The 17482-nt window shown below is 36.8% G+C and overlaps 1 pseudogene; it reads right to left on the bottom strand.

Annotated features, from left to right (window-relative positions):
• LOC105859085 (etoposide-induced protein 2.4 homolog) overlaps positions 1 to 17482 on the bottom strand; it is a 199014-nt pseudogene that overhangs the window by 169694 nt on the left and 11838 nt on the right.

The following is a 17482-nucleotide window of genomic DNA, read 5'->3' as shown; positions in this document are numbered from 1 at the left end:
TTTTGATTAGCTATTTGGTGGTAGGTAAAAACAACTTAAATGACAGTTTTATAAAATTTCATTGTGTTCAAGCATAAATACTCTATAGAATAGATGATGAGAGGGGAAGAAGTAGATTCTTAGGCTATAATCCTTTTCTCCAGCGTATTATAACTAATCTTGGTTTTTATAGGTTTTTTTATGACAAGGAGGCAAAGTATCCAGAAGAAGTATGGATTATGTAGTTTGAGTTCATTCGGTAGAATTATACTTTTCAAGGCAATTAGGAGCCCCTAAAGACATCCTACAAAAAGCAGCATGTTCCAAACAACACCCAAGAAAGGAGCATGTAAAAGATTATACAGACGGAACGAAATTGTAGGTAGAGAGCTGAGAAATGATGACAAAGATCCAGATTCAACACAGTTAAAGCCCAGACAGGAGTCTTTGAGGAGCTAATGTACAGGGGTACTTGAATGATTATGGCAAGTTTACTTGAATGATTATGGCCATGTAGATTGAACATGTGTTTCCCTCTATTCCCTCCTGAAGCTGCACTGAAAAGACAGTAAAGGGGTTTTTAAAGCATAAATCCCCAAGGACAAACAGAAGAAAAGATATGGCAGCAGCCAAATTTTGGAAGCTGGAAAGCAAGTGACCAAATGGTAGCTTACTTGGCAGACTAGAGGAAGCTGGGACACGAGCTGGTGGCAGAAAAAAGCCAGCCACAGACCATATGATTTGTAGAAACCAAAAAAGTCACAGAAATTGGGAGTGTAATACCATGTACCTCTGAAATGAGGTTGCATTTAGGAATGAACCTAAAATGGGCTAATGTCCATGTAAATAGCAGGATTTTATCCCTCCAAATTCTGTCCTTCACCCTACCTAGCCGGATGACTTCCCATTCTCCATCCAGGCAGAAGACTCAAGTTTGCCCTCCAGAAAGACTGAGTTGGGGGAGAAACTAAAGCCTGATACCATGCTCATCTGGCAACAGAGTCAGCTTGCTGACAACTGGGGATTTAGGGGAAAACCTACATAAGCAAAAGGAAACAAAAGGAAAGTTTCCCACCACTTTGCCCAGTCAACTCCGAAAAAAACATGATCTGGCTTATACTCCACACCCTTCCAGGCAGAATAGAGAATCCCTACTGGAGAAACCAACCAGGCCAAGAGAAAAGACATACAGCTACTGACTGTCGAGGGCTTCTCCAACCAAATAACCCAGCTGATCACCCTACAGTGAGACCTACCGCCTGAGAAGTCTCCTTAAACACACACGAAAACACACATGCAGCTTCTAATCCATTTCTAGCATGAAAGACAAAGGCCAAAATAATCAAGGAAAGTACAGACAAAATTCAAGTTGCAAAAGGAAATTTCTTATAACTCTGATTGGTCCTTCAAAAATATGAAAAAATTGTGAGGTTTTTTTTTGTTTGTCTGTTTTGTTTTGTTTTGAGACAGGGTCCAACTCTGTTGCCCAAGATAGAGTGCAGTGGCGTCATCATAGCTCACTGCAACCTCACACTCCTGGGCTCAAGAGATCCTCCTCCCTCAGCCTCCTGAGTAGCTGGGACTACAGGCTTGCGCCACCATGCACAGCTATTTTTTACTATTATTATTTTTGTAGAGACGGGGTATTGGTATGTTGCTTAGGCTGATCTCGAACTCCCGGCCTCAAATGATCCTCCCACTTTGGCCTCCTTAAGTGTTAGGATTACAGGTGTGAACCACTGTACCCAGCAAAAGAAGCATTTGAGTAAGATAAAATAACCTAAAGAATTTGAAAATATGATAGCAGGAATGAAAAATTCCAAAAAAAGAATTGGAAAATAAAGTTGAAATTTCCTAGAAAGGAGAACAGAAAAAAAAAAAAAAACACCATAAAATAAGTAATAAAATTAAGGATCAACATCTACATAAGACACCTCCAGAAAGATAGAGAACAAAAACAAAACTAAACAGGAGACATGATTTCTCAGAGCTGGGCATGAGTTTCCAGACTGAAAAGGCCCACTGAATTTCTAAGACAATTAGAGACCTTCATGAAATCACAGCATAGGAAAAATTCCAGAACTGTGTGTACAAAGAGATAATTACAAAAATTGCTGACAGAAAAAAAGTATAATTAAAACCAAAGGATCAAGGATCAAAGTGCCATCAGGTTTCTGAACAATTGAAAGCCGGAAGACAATAAAGAAAGGTCTAAAAGCTCAGAGAGAAAATTGCTTCCAACCATCAAAATTATCTGAAAGGCCTTTTCAGATATACAAGGTTTCAAAAACTATATAATTAGTACCTGAAACTGAAAAATCTAGAAAATCAGTAGAAGCATTTTATTTAGAACCATGGAGGTAAAAAAAAAAAAAAAAAAGCAGCTAAATGAATTGAGCACTGTTGCCTGTGGGCAGGAAGAATTAGAAATAGGGCAGGAGATTACTCTTTTAGTTTCATACCTTGTGGAACTAATTGGCTTTTAAAACCATTTACCATTATAATATTGGTTAAAATAAAAATTAAATAATTAATACATTAAAATGCAAAATAAACAAGCAATAAAAACTTAAGGCACAAAATAATGTACACGGGTTGCTGTCATTTGAGTACCAAAGAATGGTGATGGTGTGTATACCTGTATATGCATAGAATTTCTCTAGAGCAGAGGAGGAAACTGATACGAATAATTGTTCCTAAAAAAAATTGAGTTGCAATGGAAGGGGGGCTTACTTTTAATTGTATTATTTTAATTTCTAACCCAAGTTATTTCCATTTCATTTTTTAAAAAATAAAGTGGTTTGTTTGCCTTGTTTTTGTCTAAAAAAGGGCTGGAGGCTAATCCTCTACAATTTATAATTTATATATTCTGAGATTCTTTATAAATTGAAGGTACCCATAAGATGCCCGTAAGTCAACAGTGTACACCCCAGTCGCAGGATGGAGCTATGACAATGAATCCCAGGGACAGATGAGAATTTGTATAGATTCCAGGCAGGACTACTTTAAAAATATAAGAACAGATTTAAGAGTAAAAGAAACAGGAGAAAAGATGTTGCTGTGGATGGACTCTTGACATTCTTAATAACAAAGTATAAAGAAGAAAACAATTCAAGTTACAAAGAATCCCAGAATATAAGAAAAAATATACATTGTAGAAGACTAAAGGACAGGACTTGATGAACAGCTGGTTATAGATAGTAAAGAGAAGCAGTAGTTTGAAATACTCCCATTCAACAATTCTTGAATATAGAGAATAGTCCACATAGTTGCCAAATGAAAGGAGGAAGGGAAAAGTAATCACAATGGTAAATACCCACTGGGTGCTTGCTGTGTGCCAGACTGTGGTAAGCACTTTACATGCATTAATTCACCTAATTGTTTTAAGAACACTGTGAGGTCATTGCTATTACCAGCCTCATTTTACAGTTAAAAATCCAGGAAGTTATTTGCTCAAGGTGGTGTAAAGTTTATAAACAGTGGCTGGCAAGGAGTAGTTATTACCTGTGCTATGTGACCCCAATTTAATCTAGGTTCATGTTCTCCTCACCACACATTGTTCACAATCAGCCAAACTTAACCTTCACTCGAAAGACATCTGTAAGGATTGAAAATGTTAAACATATACTGTGAGTTGAGTGATAGAGAACGAATGAACATTTCTGTCGTGATATCACATAAAATTTTCATAACATGCTTTTGCGTGTGAACCATATTCCCATATCAACGCTATTTTCTGTAAGAAAGTGGTGTCGAGGATTCAGTGAGTCCCATTTTCCAAAAGGTGAGCATCATTTCCCTGAACCCTTTCCACACTCACTTCTGTTCTGATCCTGATTAGTAATGCATTTGCAGGACAGAGTTTTGGGGTTTGGGGTTGCTTTTCTTCAGAGCTAATTGGCTAAATGAACAAGGCAACAAACTTAAGGTTTTGATCACCTACCCCCCATGGTTTGCTAAGGATTTCAACAAGAAATTATGTAACCATTTTGTGGGGTTTTGGTGCTGTCACTTTGTTTCTCATTATAGAATGACAAAGAGATGAAATCCTCAAAGGAACAGAAAACAGGAAATAGTCCTTTCCTTAGGACGCTTCACTTTCATGAGTTACACCTTGAATGATCACAGCTCACAACTGATAAATGAATAGGTAAATTAGTTGTAAGTTTGGATCCACAAAGATGGATTCTTTCAAGTTGACACTCCATTACATCACCATATTCCCATGAGTGATAACCAACAGCTTTTTATTCACAAGGGTCTTAAATCACATTAAAGCAAATGGAAATACTAGGTACATTTGAACATTTCTCACAGTTGTTTCAACCATCCTTTGTTTTAGTACAAATAATAAGAAATCCTATTTAACTGCTTTATGGCAATTTTCACCTTTTCCAAATCCTTTACTCCTAAATATAGAAAAGAGGATGATACCACTTGAGTAAATTGTCAGCTTGTGCAAATATAGATACCTGTTTGTTGCTATTAGTACCCTCGAGTGCTGTGGTTCCCAACCCCCAGGCCTCAGACCAGTACCAGTCTAGAGCCTGTTAGGGACAGGCTGCAGAGCTACCCCGCCCACCATCCGTGGAAAAATTGTCTTCCATGAAATTTAGGAATGGGAGTAGGAGGGGTGAACCAGTGAAGCTTCATCTGTATTTACAGCCACTCCCCTCCCCATTGCTGGCATCACTGCCTGAGCTGTGCCTAGTCTCCGACAACCTCCCTCCTGATCATGGAAAAATTGTCTTCCATGAAACTGGTCCCTGGTATCAAAACGGTTGGGGACTGCTGGTATAGTGGATGCATAGCATAGATCAGTTTTCATGCACTAGGCATTTTCTTAATACTTAATACTTAATAAGCTGTCCATAACTGTGCTATCCGATATGGTAGCCTCTAATCACATGTGGCTATTTAAATATAAATTAATAAAAAATAAAGTTAAAAGTTCAGTTCCTCAGTGACACTAGCAATATGTCAAATGCTCAGTAGTCACATGTAGCTATGGACTACCATAACAGACAGCTCAGGTAATAATATGTGCCTAATGAGTACAGATTAATTAATTCAATCATTATTAAAATGATAATTTAGATAACTAGAATAAAAGATATAGGTTAAAAATTATTTTTCTTTTCATCAAGGCCCAACCCTATTCTGCAAATGTCTAGGACTTCGGCATTTAAATAATATGGAAGAAATAGTTAATGAACTCCTGTAAGTACTGGATAACCAATGGTTAACTAAGTATAGTCCCTGCCTTTGGGGATTTGCAGGCTAGTGGTAGAACCGATAGTCCCATAGATATTATGTCTATTTGCACATCATGGGAATATGGCAAACAGGATCATTAAGCAAACCAACCTTGAGAATATAAGGGAAGAGGGCATATTTATACCATGAGAAATAAATGTGTTTGGACTGAATCATCAATCAATAGCTGTTTTATAATCTGACCCAAGAGCCAAACATCCACTTATCCCTTTTATATCAAGCTTTATCATGAAAACTTAACCATTTTGAAGGATTCTATTTTGGTCAATGCTGGTTGATGGGAAGTGTATAAAAATCATTCTTAATATGTTTTTCATTAAATAATTCATTTACTCAGAAAATATTTTAAATTTTCTGTTCTGTACCAAACATAACATACAGACCTATAGTAACACAGAAGGTAAGCAAAATGTAGTCTATCTTTCTGAACTGGCCGTTTAATTGAGGAAGAAAAGTTGGCCGGGATAATCACACTACAATATGGCATGTGTTCTGTTAGAGAGAGGGGTGAATTCTTTAAGAGCACAGAAGCTATGGCAACCTCAGGGAAAATATAGAATATTTATAGAAAAAGGAATATTTTCCGTGTCTTTAAGAAAGATTAAGAGTTAGCCAGAAGGAAAATTGAAAAGAAGATATCCTAAGCAAGAAAAATAAAGATAAATGATGTCTTCTAGCTATAAATGTTCCCAGCAAGTATTTCTCTGCTCTAGTTTCAGACATTAATAAAAATATTTTCAAATGTAAGAAAATCATATTGCATAAAGATACTTGCTGAGGATAAATATCTATTTTAGTAGATTTGATATACATCCAACTAGATAGCACACTTACAAAAAATATTGTTCATGAAATAAACATATTCCTAAATTAATATTTTGGGCCCAGTTTTCAGTCTTCCAATACATCCCGGACACATTCCTTCTACTCAAAGAGTTCCTCTTCACATTTCTGCTGACAAGAGAGGCAAAATTTAGCATAGAACAAAAGCCTTGCTAGAATAAGAGACTGAAAAGTGAAAAGCCACACAACTTTAATATAAAAATCCCCTTCCATTATTTCTCTAAATGTAGTCCATGGAAAGGTTGGGAATAGCTCAATTATATGCACTTGCATAGAATTTTCCTCCAGTAGAAATGTAACTCTTTCACTATCCCACTCTTTTATCCTTGAAAATTTTTACTAAGATGTAATTTACATGTAGTGAAATACAAAAATACGACGCAATGTTTGATGAGTTTTGACAAATATATACATGCATTGTAAGCAAATCAAATATTTTTATCATCCCAGAAAGTTCTCTTTTCTCTCCATGTATGAATCATCATTGCTGCCTTTAATTGTATACTGTAATTTTATACCTGTCCCTGCCCAGAGAGAATGGTGTTTAAATACATATACAAGCAATACATAAGCTAACAATTTAAATTCTATAATAATAGTTTCCTTACATATACAGTAGTAATTTCAGCATGGAACAGACACCAAAACATCCTTATCACTGAAAACATTTATTAAGTATTTTTATCAGAGGAAGAATATATATAAGCTACATTTAAATGAATGAAGTAAAAATCCAAAGTAGAATTAATACCAAATATAAAACCCATAAAACAGTGTAAAATAAAGCAAGGTATACACAGATTACATAGTATATACTTCATGAAACAAATGAGTTTTCAGCAGAGTCCCGAAGAAGAAATAAGATATAGGAATATTGGGAAGATGTGGAAGATACAGAGAAAGAAGCATGTACAAGTGGTGTATGTTTGTGTTTTGAGGGGGGAGGGGTAGGAGCAAATTAAATATGAAACAGAGTGTAATTTGGGAAGCACTGGACATTAGTAATTGCTTCATATAAAGTAGTGCTTACTTGAATTGAAATAAGCCACAGAATCTATTGTGTAACAGCTGAGTAAGAATGTATCAGATTTCTAAGCAAATTCCTGAGACAGACAAATTTCAAATAAAATGTGGCACAAATGCTACTGGTATGTGCGATTTTTGTCCTGATTTTTGTCTACGGTTAGCTGACATTGATTTTAGGTGGAAATTTTAAGTTTCTTCCTTTGGATGATTCTCACCACTTATAGATATGATAATCCTTATGATAAATGCCCTCCAAAGTTGCTGAAAAGATGATGTACTTTATAGATGAAAATAAAACAAACAAAAATTCTCTGGGTCTGTTTGCATTACTTAGCATTATTTTATTCAATTCTTACCACAATGTTGCAAATATTACCTCATACTGACACAGGAAAGCTGTACTTGGATTTCTTTGCATGTGCCTTTGAATTGTAATGTTTCAAGTGAATATGATCTGTCTCTCCCAAATTAGTTTGTAAATTCCCAAATGAGTTGAGCCAACTTCTATACATTATAAATATTCACTAAAGATTGAGGACTGATTGATGTGAGATGGTCGCTTATAATGTAAGCTCAAATGCTTCCTAGGAACATGCAATAAATAAAATTATTTCTTCATTCATTCTGCAAATAAATGTCTAAAGTTATTAGTAAAAATATGACATAAATCTTGTTTATTTATTAAGCTTATGTATTTATTTACACTAATCTTTGTTTCTTAGATTATAAAACTCAAGAAGGACATGATTCTTTATTTAGCTCAACTTAAAAGTGCATAATAGAAAAAAACCCTGCATAATAGGACATAAGGCTTCAGTGGGGATTTAATGATGTTCTGAGTGAATGATTATGCAATCTAGCTGTATTATAAATGGAAGCTACTCTTTCAGGCAATATCTAGTTATTACTGTGGAGATATGTTGTAGACATGATTAAAATCCATAATCAGTTGATGTTAAATAAGGGAAATAATCCTAAATAATCTGGGTGGGCCTGAGTCAATCAGTTGAAAGTCCCTAAAAACAGAACTGAGGCTTCCATAAAAAATAAGAAATTCTACCTGGAGCTGTGCACATTTCCGCTCCAGAGTCCCAGCCTGCACTTCCTGACAGCTTGCCCTGTGGAAGCTGTACTTGCCTAGCCAGCCCCCCACAATCACATAAGCCACGTGCTGGCAACAAATATTTTAATTAACAAATTATTTTAATATAGATCTCCTACTGATTCTACATCTCTGATGGAGCACTTTCTGATACCATGTGTACATTACAAATGTAAACGTCAATGGTCTTCTATAAAACTTCTATCTCAGCCCATCATTTCCCGTGGCAAAGAATTTGCTATAGTTCTATCCTAGAGTAGAAATGGTTTGAGAACATGGACATTTTAAAAAGTAAACTTACTTAATATCATTTCAAAGAGCTTTGCATTAACAGGGAGATAAAACTTTATATTCAAATATTTTAAACAAACAATTTAAGATTTTGTCATCAGAAAATTATAAACAAGAAAATTCCCATTCACTGATTTGATGTAACACACAAACAGTAACCAACTAAGAAAACAGCAATAGAGCCTTTTCAGGTCATTACCTTCATAGGTTTTTAGGCATGTACTCAATGTAATAGTTTGGCATTCCTGGCTTATTTATTTATGCAATGAAAACCATTAATCATTCCATGTGAGCTTAAGTATCTGCATTTGAACTTTGAACTATACCTCTGTTAGAGTAGTGTACTTGAGGACTGCCAAGGTGGAATTTCTTTTCTTACTTCAACAAGCAATTCAGTTCAATTCAAACATGTCTTGAATACTCATTAATTACTAAGAATTCTTTATGACTTCGTTTTGATTATTTGCTCATTCAACCCTCAAATACAAAATGAGTATCAGCATCCAAATGCTTATACTATTGAGAAAATTAGAAAATCATCTTTATTTATATTCTGAAGGGAATTTTTCTTCCATTGACACCCATTGAAACTATTTCTAATATTTTCCCAAACTTAAAACATGTCTCGGCCGGGCGCGGTGGCTCACGCCTGTAATCCTAGCACTCTGGGAGGCCGAGGCGGGCGGATTGCTCAAGGTCAGGAGTTCAAAACCAGCCTGAGCAAGAGCGAGACCCCGTCTCTACTATAAATAGAAAGAAATTAATTGGCCAACTGATATGTATATAAAAAAAAAAAAATTAGCCGGGCATGGTGGCGCATGCCTGTAGTCCCAGCTACTCGGGAGGCTGAGGCAGAAGGATCGCTCGAGCCCAGGAGTGTGAGGTTGCTGTGAGCTAGGCTGACGCCATGGCACTCACTCTAGCCTGGACAACAAAGCGAGACTCTGTCTCAAAAAAAAAAAAAAAAAAATGTCTCTCTCATTTGTAATTTAGAGGAAGACAATCTGAATTGCCTTTGTAATGTAATTCTCTCTCTAAACTGATTACCACTAAATACTTTCTTAATGGCTAGATTAGAGAGAACAAAAGAAGATATTTGGCCAGCATTTAAAGGCACAAAAATGGATGGCCAAGTTTTAGAAGCATAAATAATTGATATGAGGTGAAAGAAGGGAAGTGAACAAAGACAAAGAAATATACCAAAAAGAAGAATAAGAAACAGAAGAGAGATGAGAATTAAAATAGGGAAATGAAAGTAAGGAGTAAAGTTCAAGCAAAAGGAATTTAAAAAGCCATATTTCTGTGGAATAATCAATTAGAAATAAAACATTTTAGAGTCTTTAGAGAAAATACATTTCATACAATTTTGTCTCATTCTTTCATCAACTGGGCAGTAGGAAGATTAAAGTGCTGTTAAACCTAAGGCTAGAATGTTGATGCTCCAGAATTGAGATATAATTTGACAATGAGATTGGAGATGGCATTGGAATACAGTCTTATTTTCCACCTTAGAAATCTGAGAGTGATCAAGCATCTAAGAGAGCATTCACTTGAGGAAATGATGCGTTGGGGACACAGAACTTTGAAAGAGACCTATTATGCCTTCTAATATGTTAATAGCATAAAATAATAAATGTTTGTCTACATCTACATTTAGCCAACAATGTCTGTGCAGCTGGCATGCTTGAGTAAGGACTCCTTTTGTCTTTAAGGGATAGAATAGGTCTCAATGCGACGTATCTAAGGGATGAACTGCCTCAGATCTTACCATGAATCTCTGAATTCAGATACATTCTCCCCACAGTGCTTAGAATCTCATTCTTCCCTCCTTCCTGTAAAATAGCAGTTGATTCTGTGCATGAAATGTTGACTTGGGGCAAATTCTGTCCAGCAAGACAAATTGACAGACTGATGTCAAAGGATCAATTTTTCTAAACATCCTTTCCTCTGATTATTTTCTCTCCTGGTACTTCCTCTGATATAAAGAAAGGCAGCGTGTTCTTTTATTTCCAATCAGAACATTTAATTCCTCCAGTGTCTGCCTCCAACATCTGCCCAAAAGCACACCAGGAGTAAAGAAAAAAAAAAAAAAAAAACAACAGTGGTAAACACATACCTAGTTCCTAGTTAGTTTAATGTAAATCCTAACATGAAAAACCTTAATTACAAAATCCCTATTTGCTATGTTAATCTTTTCATCCTTGCCACTGTTGAAGAATTTTCCTCTTCTGGTATTATAAATCTTGGAAGGTTTCCAAAACTTCCCTAACCCAAGAAAAATGTCTCACGGCCCTAACCTATTTGTAAAGATTTATGAACATTAAAAAAAATTAAAGATTTAAGTATTGAGCATGATTTCCCTGCTTACTTAAGTTGGTGTGTATGTTATTTTTTTAAGCATATTTCACATGGTGTTGTTTTATTGGAACCAGCATGTTGGAAATTCCCAGCTTTGTTTATCTGAATCATTAGTTACTGACATACTAAAAACTTCCTGTGGTGTACAGAAGAAATGTTTCAGCAATAAAAAAGGGGGAGTTATTTTTGTCAGCTAAATGATCAACTAAAATATTAGATACTGAAAGCAGGCTGGGGAACATAGGAAGTGGGAAAGGATATGGGATAGGAAGAAGTAGAATAATGGATTTTAAAAATATTTCATATTTATTTCACATTTCACAAATAATAACTGTAATATAGTAACACTTCTAGTTTCTTATCTCATTCCATCCACATTTATTCAGTTAGGCAGTAATTTATGTAATATTTTTACTTACTTTACAAATGAAGAACTAAGACTGGGATAAATAGAATAATTTACTCAGTGATAACATAACTAGTAATGGTGAGGGGTATTCAAATTCAGGCTCTTTTGCTCCTACTTCCACAAAATCACACTGTGCTACATTGGCTCTCATATTAATATTTACCTGACTTACACACTAATGTCTCTATAATCTGATTACAATTTTTTTTGAGACAGAGTCTAGCTCTGAAGCTCTGGTTAGAGTGTAGTGTCCTCATCATAGCTCACAGCAACCTTCAATTCCCGTGCTCAAGTAGTCCTCCTGCCTCAGCCTCCTGAGTAGCTGGGACTACGGGTGCATGCCACCATGCCCAGTTAATTTTTCTTTCTTCTTTTTTGTTTTGGTAAAGACGGGTCTCACTCTTGTCTTGAACTCCTGACCTAAAGCAACCTTCCTGCCTCGGCCTCCCAGAGTGCTAGGATTATAGGTATGAGCTATCGCACCCGGTCTCATCTCTGTAATCTGAATTACACTCTAGCAAGATATCAGTAGCTCCCAACACAAAAGCCAAAATGACATCTTGATCAATGTTCTAGTCACTTCCCCAGCCTTGGCATATCACAAGACGATGATCCTCCCAATTTTCTCCATTGTTTTGTTTTTAATTTCACTCCTGGTTGTTCCCACATAATACTGTAAAAGAAGCAGTTCTCCTATGTTTTGGCACCATGGCCCCTTCATGTGGGGCTCGGTGTCAACGCTATTTACAAGTTGGCGCCTGTTTCCGGCTTTGCCTAGAGCAGCAAACAAGTTCAGCGCACGCGCAATTGTCGGTTGCCCTGTGGCGCGAGAATGCAAACGAAGGGTCCTGCTATGGACTAATGCTTTGGTGGCTCGACAGCTGAGCGGCCTATCCCAGCTTAGGGGTTGTGCTTCTGGGGTATATAGCGGCCTGCGCGCTGCCGGGCTGGGTCTTCCGCATCATGTAAGTCTAAAGGGAACCCCATTAAAGCACTGTCAGAAGTACTCCGGTTGCCGCGTCTTCCTTGCTGGCGAGGCGGGCGCAACACCTTCATGTTCTTAAAATGTATTGAGGATCTCAAAGTTCTTTTGTTTATTTAGGTTATACTTCTAAATATTTACTATATTAGAAATTAAATCTGAGACATTTTTGAATGTACTTATTAATTCACTTAAGAACAATAATCCATGAATGTTAGCATAAGTAATATGTTTTTATAAAGAGTAACCATATTTTCCAAAACAAAAAAAAATAATAAGAAAATTGGTCTTATTTCACATTTCTGGAAAATATTTCAAAGTCTAGCATAATAGAAGGCAACTGAATCTTCTGTCTGCTTCTGCATTCAATCTGTTGTGCTCTTTTCTTGGGTTGAAATATATGAAGAAAATCTGGCCTCACACAGACAGATAGTTGGGAAAGGTAGGAGTATTTTAATAGCCTATTTAAAATAATTGCTGGTAATTTTCTTTAAATATATAACACCAAAACTAGTAAAGTGTAGCCTCTTAAACATTAGTTGCAATGAGGAATCAAACCTTATTAATGGAGATTTTATATTCCATTACATTGAATTCCACTGGTCTATCTTGAATAAAAAATGAAACTTTTATTCATGAATGATTTTATAACATTAATACTGACCATTAGTAAAATATTGGTTCACTGAGTTATATGGATCTTCCAAATATGAACACATTTTATTATTCAATATCAAATATTACACTTGTTAGGTACAAGATTTTCAAAATTCTCATTTTTTTCTTAAAGTCTCAAATTTATCGTTTACAACAAAAGTTGTTTTGCTTGAAGTGACAGTTTCATTTTTGTTCATTTTCAAGAAAAATATCTGTCAAATAGCCAAGTCTGAATAACCATAGTAGTTTGCCTACTAGTCATTCTTTCAACTAAAAAATGGCATTCCATGAAAAACATTGCTCATCCTGCTTACAACTCAAACAATTGCAGAAATACTTTTTCTCAAGACAGCTATTGTGTTTTGGTATGAAGCAGAGTGCTATATGCAGATTTCCCATTTTCCCCACATTATAAATAAATCTTAATAACAGATTTTTAAAAATTAATATTTTATACTGCTTTGTCAATGATATTCTAACTGCAAGTGCGGTTGTGGTAAAATATATATATACACATTATATATATACACACACACATTATATATATATATATATATATATATATATATATATATATACACACACACATATACATATACAATGACTACAAGTATAGTCTGGTGCATTGCATTACACCAAACCATTATATATGCTAAGGTACCAAGAGTTTTGCCCACCATTACTTTTGCTCCCTCAGTACAAATGCCAATGCACTACAAGAGGCAAATAATATCTTCACGTTTTTATGAAAATAGTTTTGACCTTGTAAACCCCTTGGAAGACTGCCAAAGAATGCCAGTGATTGTTAGACCCCAGCTTGAGAACCACTGCTCTAAACGGTATAAAGAATATTTTTGTCTAACTTGTCTAACCTAACTTGTCTTAGGTTGCGAATGGCTCTCCTTAACCTTACTGACTTGGCTATTTCTCACATAGACCTGACATTTCCACATTAGAAGAAATCTCAATCAAAAGCCATCATTTGAAGAAAGAAATAAAAAACTAAAGGTAACACTGACCAAATAAACTTTTGTCTGTTGACTTTCTACTAGCATATCAATTAAAAAGTCATGAAAAAATGGCTTCTTGTACAATAATTTTCATCATTTTATTTTAATTCAATGAAGAAAGCTGGGGGACAAAATGGAAACCTTGATCTGATGCCAAGAGCGCAGAGCAGCACCCCTTTTTGAATGGCAGCTGTTTCTTGTAACCAACACAAATGTTTTGTTTTCTAAAATAGTTGTGAGGACTAAATAACGACTATAAATGTCTTTTGTAAAATTTAGCATAGTTGTATTTTTATTTGCTTTTGGGAACTTTACCAAAAAAGAGATCAAACACTGCTTAAAGGAATTGTTTGAAGTATGCTGGAGAAAAGGTCAAGGAAGCAACTGTATGATGGTCCCCTCTCTGATACATACTGCAGAAAGCTCTGGGGGACATCAATGTCCAGCTGCAGTGAGTGGTGAGTGACTATATGAGCAAAAGAGCATGATCTGCTAGGAAAGACAAACTAGATGGTTTATCAACCTCTCTTCTAGTAATCATGAGTACCTTGGTTATGTATCCAACAACTAGGCAAAACTAATCTTTGTTACGACAATATTGTTAAATGACACAATTTGGTTGTCATGTACATCATGAACAGCCCATGGTCAGTGTCATTCTGAGAGTTTGACAGCAAGGTCTACATCCTACCCTCTGACCAGGCTCAGGCTGATGCTGTCACAACTGCTACCAGGCCAAGACGGGAGAGGGAAAACCAGGCATTCCCATGCAGCCCTGGGGAAAATTCCACCAACCTGACCTGCTATGGGCTTCTGTGAGTACAAGGAGTGAGCAAGCTGCACTGTCCACAGCCACCTGCCCACACTGCTCCAATGGAGAACAGCACAGCCACCACAGCCCACACCTGAGTATTCTGTTGGTGGCCTAGGGACCAGCCCACCTCTGCCAATCACAACCCGTGTATGAACACACTATCTGGGAGTCTGAGGAGGAGTCTGTTGGCTTGGTCCCACTACTGTCATCACCCACATCATACCAGCTGCCCATGGGTCTGACAACACTCTCGTACATTGGGCCCACTGCTGCCACTACCAGCGTTGAGCTAGTCACCTGGAGGCCCCAAAACCAGGTCTCCAAAACTCACAAACACTAGAGCCAGGGAGGCAGTTCTGGGGCCTAAAATCAGACACACCTAGACCACTGCTGACACCCCTGGGGCCTGAAGACTGGCTTACCTGGCATCCAAGTTCCAGCAAAACTTTGCCATAGCCTGCACTAATAGCTGTACCCAAAGCCACTGAGGACACTGTAGATACTACAGACCCTGAGGTACTGGTGAAGAAATACAAAACAAAAGCCTGGAACAAGAAGGAGCTCCTCGCAGGCCAAATTGCATATGTCAGCTTCTGTCAGGTGCATCTCCACCTATGATTCAAGGGCCCTGGCAGTCTCACCCCATGCAAACCACCCCCACAGGCCCTATGCCTCAACGTGAATGCTTCAGGCCTGGCAGCCGAGGTTGGGGTGGGACTTCACATGAACACCATTAACAGAAATATGGCAAACATGGCTCTCTCTCTTGATTGTAAGTTGAAACTTCTTTAGGATCATTTCCTCTAATGTTCTGGAGTGCTCTAAGGCTGTAGTCCCCAACTCTGGGGCCATGGGACAGGTTCCGGTCCATGGCCTATCAGGGACCAGGCTGCAGAGCTCTGTGCCCCACCCCACCTCACCCAACCCCACCCCGTCATCCTTGGAAAAATTGTCTTCCATGAAACTGGTATGCTCTCAAACATGCACAAAACTACAGATAACCTCTCACCTTTCTTTGGGGTTAGAAGTGATGGGGTGCAGAGTATTGTACCTCTATTAACTAGCTGAACTTACAGTCCAGTACTATTCTTTTTTTTCATAGAAAGCCATGGCCACTTTTTACCCATGGCTTTTTCCTAAGCAGTCTGGCTTCACTCCCATTCCACTACTGAAGTGGCTTCTCCAAAGATGATGAATCTTCTTATAATCATTAAATCTAATGACTGTTGTTCACTTTACATTATGTATGATCGCACTAAAGTTCTCCATTTCCTCTTCTATTTCTGACCACTCCCTCTCCATACATCCTCCTCTTCTAAAATTAGGTCTTTAATCTTATTCTTTTCTTACCCTACCCTCCTTTGCTCAGAGATCCTATCCATTCTCCTGGCCTCTACTAGGTTCCCTCCTGTAAGGTATATTTACAAGCCCTCATTTTCTTTCTTAACTTTTTCTGATCTCCAATCCTACATCTTCAGCCACCAATGGACATTTCCACTTGTGACTTTAAATACAATGTATCTAAAATTTGACTTTTCAACTTGGTCTCATCTACTGCTTGGCTTTCCTTCCCTAATTTTTCTTATTTTCATTTGTGGTAACATCTTTTTCAAATTCACCTACATATATTTTGTTCTATTATTAAACTTTACCGATTCTCCACCTTATCAAATTGAACAATATGAAGTTTCTATTTATGTAGGTGAAGAATGGTCAAATATCAGCAATTTCCTATGATTCCCATCAAAAATGTTTAAGTCTTTTTTACTTCAAATTTCTCCAGGAACCTCCAAGTTTTCTGCACCTCCATTCCTCTGCCTGCAGTTCATTCTGAAGTTCACCAGCTTAGTAGTCCTTCAAAAATACTCACCTTTGGGAATTTTCCAAAGTAAAATCAAAATTTTTTCACTTTTTAAAAGTGAAAGTATAAAATTGGTCTCCAAACCTACCTTTGCAGTGTCTTGGCCCTACTCACCTCAGAGTTCCTTGTTTCAATCAAACTGGAGTAAACATCATATCTCTTCCTTCTTTATTTGGGGAATTTTTCTTCTTTACTTCAAATATCCTTCTGTCTATAGACTTGCTCAAACTTTAATCTCACACAGCCTAGGGACATCTACACTATCATTACTTTTAACTATTTTACCCATGAGTTGTCCTTCTCCAGACTGTTTAAGTGACTTGGAAGCAAAATTTTATTAAGCAGGGTATATAAACTTAACCTTAAGTGATTGAAACTTAAACTTAAGTGATTGAAAAATGGTTACTGCTGCTTTTAGTGATTTTTAAAAAATAATCTGAGTCCTAGCCCAAATACCAGCACTTAATTCACTCTTCTGAAAATAGCTTTCCTGCCCAGAGACATGAGGTCTTTTCAAGTATTAATAGTTTCTTAGACCCTACTCTATTTCCTACCAAAACTATTGCAATTCATGCTATCATGCACTTGTGGACCAATCTATTTCCTAGCCAGACTCCTAGATTTCATCAGAATGAAAACCGATGAAAGATAGAGAGATTTTCCCACTGATTTTTAAATTCTTAGACTAGACTTGAATTTCTTTATATCTCTTGCAATAAAATCTTGGAGAGATGTATGGCAATATATCTCAGAATCTAACAAATCCCAACAGCTCAGTGACTACATTTAAATTGAGAAGCTTTGATACATGAATCCTGTTTTCATGGGGACCTCATAATCTGTTATCTGAATAACCAGGCAAGAAAATGCCTC

The sequence above is a fragment of the Microcebus murinus genome, chromosome 13, assembly GCF_040939455.1.
Source record: "Microcebus murinus isolate Inina chromosome 13, M.murinus_Inina_mat1.0, whole genome shotgun sequence".
NCBI classification, from domain to species: domain Eukaryota; kingdom Metazoa; phylum Chordata; class Mammalia; order Primates; family Cheirogaleidae; genus Microcebus; species Microcebus murinus.
Note: the sequence above shows the minus strand (reverse complement) of the source record. Positions and strands in the feature narration are given on the sequence as shown.